Raw genomic sequence first — 8,258 nt, forward strand, 5'->3', positions numbered from 1 at the left:
CTCCCATCATCCCCCTGTCAGCGTCTGACGTCGGCGACACTGACAGCGGGCGCTATGAGTCACTGCCCGCCACCGGCTATCAGGAGTCGAGCGGGAGCAGTGCAGGAACCAGGAAGAAGAGAAGTGAGTAGTTATTTATTTGTTTAAGGGGTGCTGCCTTATAGTACAGAATCTGCCTATGGGGGGGTCTGCCTAATACTATAGGGTCTGCCTATGAGGGGGGGTCTGCCTAATACTACATAGTCAGCCTATGGGGGGTTCTGCCTAATACTACAGGGTCTGCCTATGGGGGGGTCTGCCTAATACTACAGGGTCGGCCTATGGGGGGGTCTGCCTAATACTACAGGGTCAGCCTATGGGGGGGTCTGCCTATGGGGGGGTCTGCCTAATACTACAGGGTCAGCCTATGGGGGGTCTGCCTAATTCCACAGGGTCTGACTATGGGGGGGTCTGCCTAATACTACAGGGTCTGCCTTTGGGGGTCTGCCTAATACTACAGGGTCTGCCTATGGGGGCCTCCTGATGAAGCCAAGGCGGTGAAACGCGAGTCGAGCCTCTTTTTTCGCTGTCTGCACACCCGCTCTCCACTGCTGTAATGTCTCAAGGTATGAGTATTCAGCCTGTTTACCACTGGTATTACCCTTGGTATTTCCCTTAATATCTGAGCATTATAGCCGAGCATTTGGTGGCCCCAGTATTTATATCTACAGCCTTTGTGGTTTGTTATTTTTTCATATATGATCGTTTACCACTGGCTGTTGTAACTTATAGTATTCTTGGGGTGTTTTTGCGGGGTGTGCAGCAGTGATTAGGATTATTTTTGTGTCGTCTTCAGCGCAACATTTTGACATCTTATGCGCTGTTTTTTTCTCAGCTGTTTTTATACCTGTGCACCTTCTGTCTTTTTTTGTATGATGTATTTATATACCTATTTGTAGGTTTTTTCAATAAATTTATACTTATTATTACCCTTATCTTATATGGATTTCATGTACTAATTTTTCTATAATATTTATTGGTATAATTACATGAGTTTTCCATTTTTTTGCACTGAGTAGACCTTCGGTGGTTTCTTCTTTTTTGGTTTATATCTGCCTATGGGGGGTCTGCCTAATACTACAGGGTCTGCCTATGAGGGGGGTCTGCCTAATACTACAGGGTCGGCCTATGGGGGGTCTGCCTAATACTACAGGGTCTGCCTATGGGGGGTCTGCCTATCGGGGGGTCTGCCTAATACTACAGGGTCGGCCTATGGGGGGTCTGCCTAATACTACAGGGTCTGCCTATGGGGGGTCTGCCTATCGGGGGGTCTGCCTAATACTACAGGGTCGGCCTATGGGGGGTCTGCCTAATACTACAGGGTCTGCCTGTGGGGGGTCTGCCTAATACTACAGGGTCTGCCTGTGGGGGGTCTGCCTAATACTACAGGGTCTGCCTATGAGGGGGTCTGCCTAATACTTCATGGTCGGCCTATGGGGGGTTCTGCCTAATACTACAGGGTCTGCCTATGGGGGGTCTGCCTAATACTACAGGGTCAGCCTATGGGGGCTCTTCCTAATACTACAGGGTCTGCATATGGGGGGTCTGCCTAATACTACAGGGTCTGCCAATTGGGGGTCTGCCTAATACTACAGGGTCTGCCTATGGGGGGTCTGCCTAATACTACAGGGTCGGCCAATGGGGGGTCTTCCTAATACTACAGGGTCTGCCTAATACTACAGGGTCTGCCTATGGGGGTCTGCCTAACACTACAGGGTCTGCCTATGGGGGGTCTGCCTATGGGGGGTCTGCCTAATACTACAGGGTCTGCCTATGGGGGTCTGCCTAATACTATACGGTCTGCCTGTGGGGGGTCTGCCTTATACTACAGGGTCTGCCTATGGGGGGTCTGCCTAATACTGCAGGGTCAGCCAATGGGGGGGTCTGCCTAATACTACAGGGTCTGCCTATGGGGGTCTGCCTAATACTACAGGGTCTGCCTATGGGGGGTCTGCCTAATGCTACAGGGTCTGCCTACGGGGGTCTGCCTTATACTATAGGGTCTGCCTTTGGGGGGTCTGCATTATACTACAGGGTCTGCCTATGGGGGGTCTGCATTATACTACAGGGTCTGCCTATGGGGGTGCTGCCTTATACTACAGGGTCTGCCTATGGAGGTGCTGCCTTATACTACAGGGTCTGCCTATAGGGGTGCTGCCTTATAGTACAGGGTCTGCCTATGGGGGTGCTGATTTATACTACAGGATCTGCCTATAGGGGTGCTGCCTTATAGTACAAGGTCTGCCTGTAGGGGTGCTGTCTTATACTACAGGGTCTGCCTATAGGGGTGCTGCTTTATACTACAGGGTCTGCCTGCGGGTGCTTCCTTGTACTACAGGGTCTGCCTGCGGGTGCTGCCTTGTGCTATAGAGTTTGTCTATGGGGGTGCATTATACAATATAGAGCAGGCCTATGGGGAGTGCATTATACTATATTGAGGACAATCTGGTAAATTATACTATATTGAGGACTATCTGGTGCATTATACTATATTGAGGATGATCTGGTGCATTATACTATATGGAAGGTATCTAGAGGGGCATCATACAGTGTGGGGATTACAGTGTTGGAGCCATCAGTTTGGAGGCTACTAAGGGGTCAGTATACTGTGTATAAGAGAGCATCATGCTGTGTATAGGGGAGCTGTACAGGGGGCAGACTCGGGACATTATTAAATGTAAAGTGGGCACTTCTTGTTATAGGGGAACTCAGGTTACTGTGACTATCAAAGGGGCACACAGAACAATTACTTTCTAGGGGGCACAATATGGACACTGTTTTCTAGGGCACTTGCACCTGGCATTGCTATATTATAGAGGGGTGCCTTAGAATTTAGAGGACACACAGAACCACATAGCAGGGGCAGTAATAGGGACACATATGGCAGCAGCGGCTCAGTATTGGGGTATCAGGTGCAGTAATAGGGACACATACAGAAGAAGTGGCTCAGTATTGGGGTATCAGGGCCAGTATAGGGACACATACGGCAGCAGTGGCTCAGTATTGGGGTATGAGGTGGAGTAATAGGGTCACATATGGCAGCAGAAGCTCAGTATTGGGGTATGAGGTGGAGTAATAGGGACACATACGGCAGCAGAGGCTCAGTATTGGGGTATCAGGTGCAGTAATAGGGACACATACGGTAGCAGCGGCTCAGTATTGGGGTAGGAGGTGGATTAATAGGGTCACATACGGCAGCAGCGGCTCAGTATTGGGGTATCAGGGGTAGTAATAGGGTCACATACGGCAGCGGTGGCTCAGTATTGGGGTATCAGGTGCAGTAATAGAGACACATACGGCAGCAGCGGCTCAGTATTGGGGTATCAGGTGCAGTAATAGGGACACATACGGCAGCAGCGCTCAGTATTGGGGTATCAGGGGCAGTAATAGGGACACATACGGCAGCAGCGCTCAGTATTGGGTTATCAGGTGCAGTATTAGGGACACATATGGCAGCAGCGGCTCAGTATTGGGGTATCAGGTGCAGTAATAGGGATACATACGGCAGCAGCGGCTCAGTATTGGGGTATCAGGTGCAGTAATAGGGACACATACGGCAGCAGCAGCTCAGTATTGGGGTATCAGGGGCAGTAATAGGGACACATGGCAGCAGCGGCTCAGTATTGGGGTATCAGGGGCAGTAATAGGGACACATACGGCAGCAGCGGCTCAGTATTGGGGTATCAGGTGCAGTAATAAGGACACTTACGGCAGCAGCGGCTCAGTATTGGGATATCAGGTGCAGTAATAGGGATACATACGGCAGCAGCGGCTCAGTATTGGGGTATCAGGTGCAGTAATAGGGATACATACGGCAGCAGCGGCTCAGTATTGGGGTATCAGGTGCAGTAATAGGGACACATACGGCAGCAGCGGCTCAGTATTGGGGTATCAGGTGCAGTAATAGGGATACATACGGCAGCAGAGGCTCAGTATTGGGGTATCAGGTGCAGTAATAGGGACACATATGGCAGCAGTGGCTCAGTATTGGGGTATCAGGTGCAGTAATAGGGATACATACGGCAGCAGCGGCTCAGTATTGGGGTATCAGGTGCAGTAATAGGGACACATACGGCAGCAGCGGCTCAGTATTGGGGTATCAGGTGCAGTAATAGGGACACATACAGCAGCAGCAGCTCAGTATTGGGGTATCAGGTGCAGTAATAGGGACACATACGGCAGCAGCGGCTCAGTATTGGGGTATCAGGGGCAGTAATAGGGACACATGGCAGCAGCGGCTCAGTATTGGGGTATCAGCAGGATGAGGAGTTTGTGCAGGTTGGGAATAGATGGTGATGGGGCTGGAATATGAGAAGTGAAACGTGTCTTTGTTGTATTCTCTGTAGCCGAGTCGTTGCTGGAAGAAGTTGTCATGTCAGTCTGGGCGAGATGGAAAAGACAGGAAAAGTGACGACTCCATCATAAAGAACGTCAGCGGTAAGACATTATCTGTAACTGTGCTGTGATCTCTTATATGTTCTGTAGGGCTGGTATCTGCCACTGACCATATGGCGGTAATATCCATGTTGGTCGTTATATAGAGATTATCTTCAGTAACAGCGCGGTCATCTGCTGAGGTTCTCCTCCACTATTAGGGCGCATCACCGAGTTGTAATCAAGGTAACCTGGTTAGGGGCCCACTCAGAAGCTTCGCCCCCCCTGAGCCAAAACCCTAGCTACGCCTCTGCCCCGATCCATCACTAACGGTCCAATATTGGCCAATTTCATCAGGACCGCCAGACTTTATGAGGGGATGCTGAATTCTGATTCCCTTTTCATGAAGAGGTGCACGCCATTCTGGAATGTGAAGCGTCTGACGAGTGACGTGCACCACATCGGAAATCTCCATCCATTCAGGTACTGGAGCCGTATTTCTGCAGTACGGACCACCACAGGTTGTCATCGATGAGATGGGCTGTGGGGTCACGCTCCTGTGCGCCACATCGGAAATCTCCATCCATTCAGGTACTGGAGCCGTATTTCTGCAGTACGGACCACCACAGGTCGTCATCTATTAGATAGGTTGTGGGGTCACGCTCCTGTGCGGCCCACCTCAGCTTTGCCCATTTTGGTAGAGCTGGGAGAAACTGGTGTGAAGATGCCAAAATTCACAAACTGTAGAAATAACTCGGAGTTGCGCCTAAATTTTGTGACTTTTCAATCAGAATTCTGATGTCAAAGCTGTAATGAACTAGGACCAATTAATTTAGATGGGGGTGAGGCTCTTTAGGCCTCTGTTTCTGAGATTACAGGGGGTCCCAATGGCCAGAACCCAAGTATAACTTCCTGATCACAGGGACCCCCAGTGATCCTGACAACAGTGCTCCAAGGAGGTCCGAAAATCTAATTCTACCCTTAAGGCCGGGTGCCCACTATCCGGAAGACATGCAGCATGCCCATCTCTGCAGGTGATCCATGGGCGTCAGAGGACGCATAGTGGACATGGGATTTCCTGAGATCCCATCCACTGTGCTGTAACATCTGGCCGCTGCCCGTGGGACTCTGCACAAGTACGGCTCGTGTGCACATACTCCAAGACAGCGTGACCCTTCTGTTGATCACGGTACACTCAGGGTCAACATAATTTCTCAACTATGATGTAGAAGGGTCTCACCTTGTCTTTGATTTAATCTCTATATAAATGTTCCTTCTTCTTAAAGGGGTTGTACATTTTCTTTAAGGGGTTGTACATTTCCATAAAACTTTTCCTGATATGTACAGTTGTTTCTTGTAAGAAAACTCATTTTGCTTTTCATATCCTTAATTGGTTTTAAAACAGCGTCTCCACCACTGCCCCGCTCTCCATTACTTGGCTGCAGTAGCGACATCATGTCAACATTTTGACATTGTAGTAGCCAATCACTGAGTTCGACAGCTATGATCATGCAGATCAGGGGTCGGGAACCTATGGTTCGCGAGCGAGATGTGGATCTTTTGATGGCTGCATCTGGCTCTCAGACAAATCTTTAAAAGACATGGGCGGACACCTGAATAATTGGGTTCGGCCGAACAGGTACAAAAAGTTTGGGTTCCGGAAAGAGTGCAGTACCCGAACCCCATTAACTTGATGAAGGGCCCAAACATCCAGTGTTTGCTGCGCTGTCATGTATAACACTTTTCCTCCATCCTGACAGGCTGGGGATAACACTTTACCATCATCCTGACAGGCTGTGGGATAACACTTTCCCGCTATTGCAGCGCCCCCACTGCCGCAGGGCCGAGGGGTACCCGGTACCGGGCCTCTGAGTCTCTGCTCTGGGGTTGTCACGGTGGCTAGGCCCGGTCCGTGACCCTGCTGAGGGGCGCCCAAATAAATAGAGAATAGGTGTGGATGGTGTTGGTAGTGCGGTGTAGTGCCGGTCGCAGTTAATAACGAGGACACCAGGTTGCAGTCTCTTTACCTCTTTACTGAAGGTCTCAAAGTCCTCAATCCGGAATACGGTTAACCAGGCTGCGCAAGTCCGGCCGGTCCGATGGCACCTCCAGAGTTCCCTTTGCAGGTGGAAATCTGTGCCTTCCTACTAGCGCTATGTGTTGTGGTCCTCCCCTGCTGAGCTTACGGGATAGTACCCCACAACTGTTGTGTCTGTTTCTCGTGTTCCCTCACAACTCGATTAGATGATCTTCTGCTAATCCTCCGTCCCTCCCTGGTGTTATGGTTGGGACGCACCCGTATGACGGGTAGGCTCGGAGCTCTTCCGGGACCCTAGAGTCGCCCCTCTCCAAAGGTTGCCCCCTATGTCTGCGTAGGTGATTTAGGTGAGACAGCCCGCCTGTGACTGACTGTCCTGCCGTTGGTTTGAAGTATGGCTTAGAGCTCTGTACCTCCTCGGCGTTCCGGCCGCCGGTTGTTTGCACCTCAGTAGGATGTTGCCTCGATCTTACAGCATGACTCCTACTGGTATTCTCCTTCTTGCTTTGATCTCGTTTCTCACTCAGCACAGTAAATCTCGCTTCTTGTCCTTTCTTAGGGCACCGCCGCTATGAAGTGCAGGCGCGGTCCCGTAGCTTTCTCTCTGTTTGCCAGGCCTCTGTCAGGATCCCACCCCTGACAGGGACCCTACCGAATCTTCCCCTACAACACCCTCTGCCACAAGGTGTTGCCTGGTTCCAACCCAGTCAGCGTTCTCTCTAACTTCCTGCCTAACCCCCAGTTTTACCAGACTGTGAGGAGTGGCCTAATGAATAGCACCCTTAGCTCCCCCTGGAGGCCAGACTGTGAAATGTATTGGTGTCTGTGATACCTGGTCAGATGAACTCCTTCAGTGCCATCAGACGTACCATAGCCCACCCTTAGCGGCGGAGCCACAGTACTGCAACGACCAGGACTCTGGGGCGCTGCACTATCATTATTATTATTTATTTATATAGTAACCATTAGTTCCATGGTGCTGTACATGAGAAAGGGGTTACATACAGAGTAATAGGTATTGTTTACAGTGCAATGCAGCGGTATGACCATACACAGTGAAACAACAGTGACCCAAACAAGTTCAAACAAAACATTCTTTTATTGTGTTACTTCACACAGTCAATATGGTATACGGCTTCTTCATACAATCCATTAATAATGCATGGCTATATGACGCAGTCAATACACAGGCCGAACTTCCCTCTGTCCAGTTTCCCTGGGTGACCGCACGCCGGTAACAAGTCTCTGTACTCACTCAGCGCACTGCACTCTTTATCCTCTGGAGTGCAGCCGGGTAGACGTAAGACAGCCCAAGACGCAGGGTGTCAGTCTCTCTGGTTCCTTTAGCCTCTGTGCTGCTCCACACAGAGAGAGCTCTGCAAACAACTGTCCTGTCTGCTTCCAAGAACACACTGACACACCTCCCCCACTACTACAGGGCTTTTTAATCAGTCACTGCTTCACTATTCTAATTACAGCCACACCTGTGTCTGTACTACGCCCTCATGGCCTCACTACGCTTCCATGCACATTCCGCAGAGCACATACAGCGCCCCCTAGCTGTACCAGGGGTCACTGCCTCACAACAGTAAACTAATTTACAATGGCAGACTGGTACAGAGGGGAGAGGACCCTGTCCTTGCAGACTTACATTCTATGGGATAATGGGGAAGAGACAGAAGGTCGGGGGTGCAGCATCTCTGGTGGTGGTGAGGCGGCAGCTCGGGTGGTGCTGAGGCAACAGAATGGTTATTGCAGGCTGTAGGCTTTCCTGAAGAGATGGGTTTTCAGGTTCCGTCTGAAGGAT

Source organism: Ranitomeya variabilis, chromosome 2 (assembly GCF_051348905.1).
Source record: "Ranitomeya variabilis isolate aRanVar5 chromosome 2, aRanVar5.hap1, whole genome shotgun sequence".
Classification (NCBI taxonomy): Eukaryota; Metazoa; Chordata; class Amphibia; order Anura; family Dendrobatidae; genus Ranitomeya; species Ranitomeya variabilis.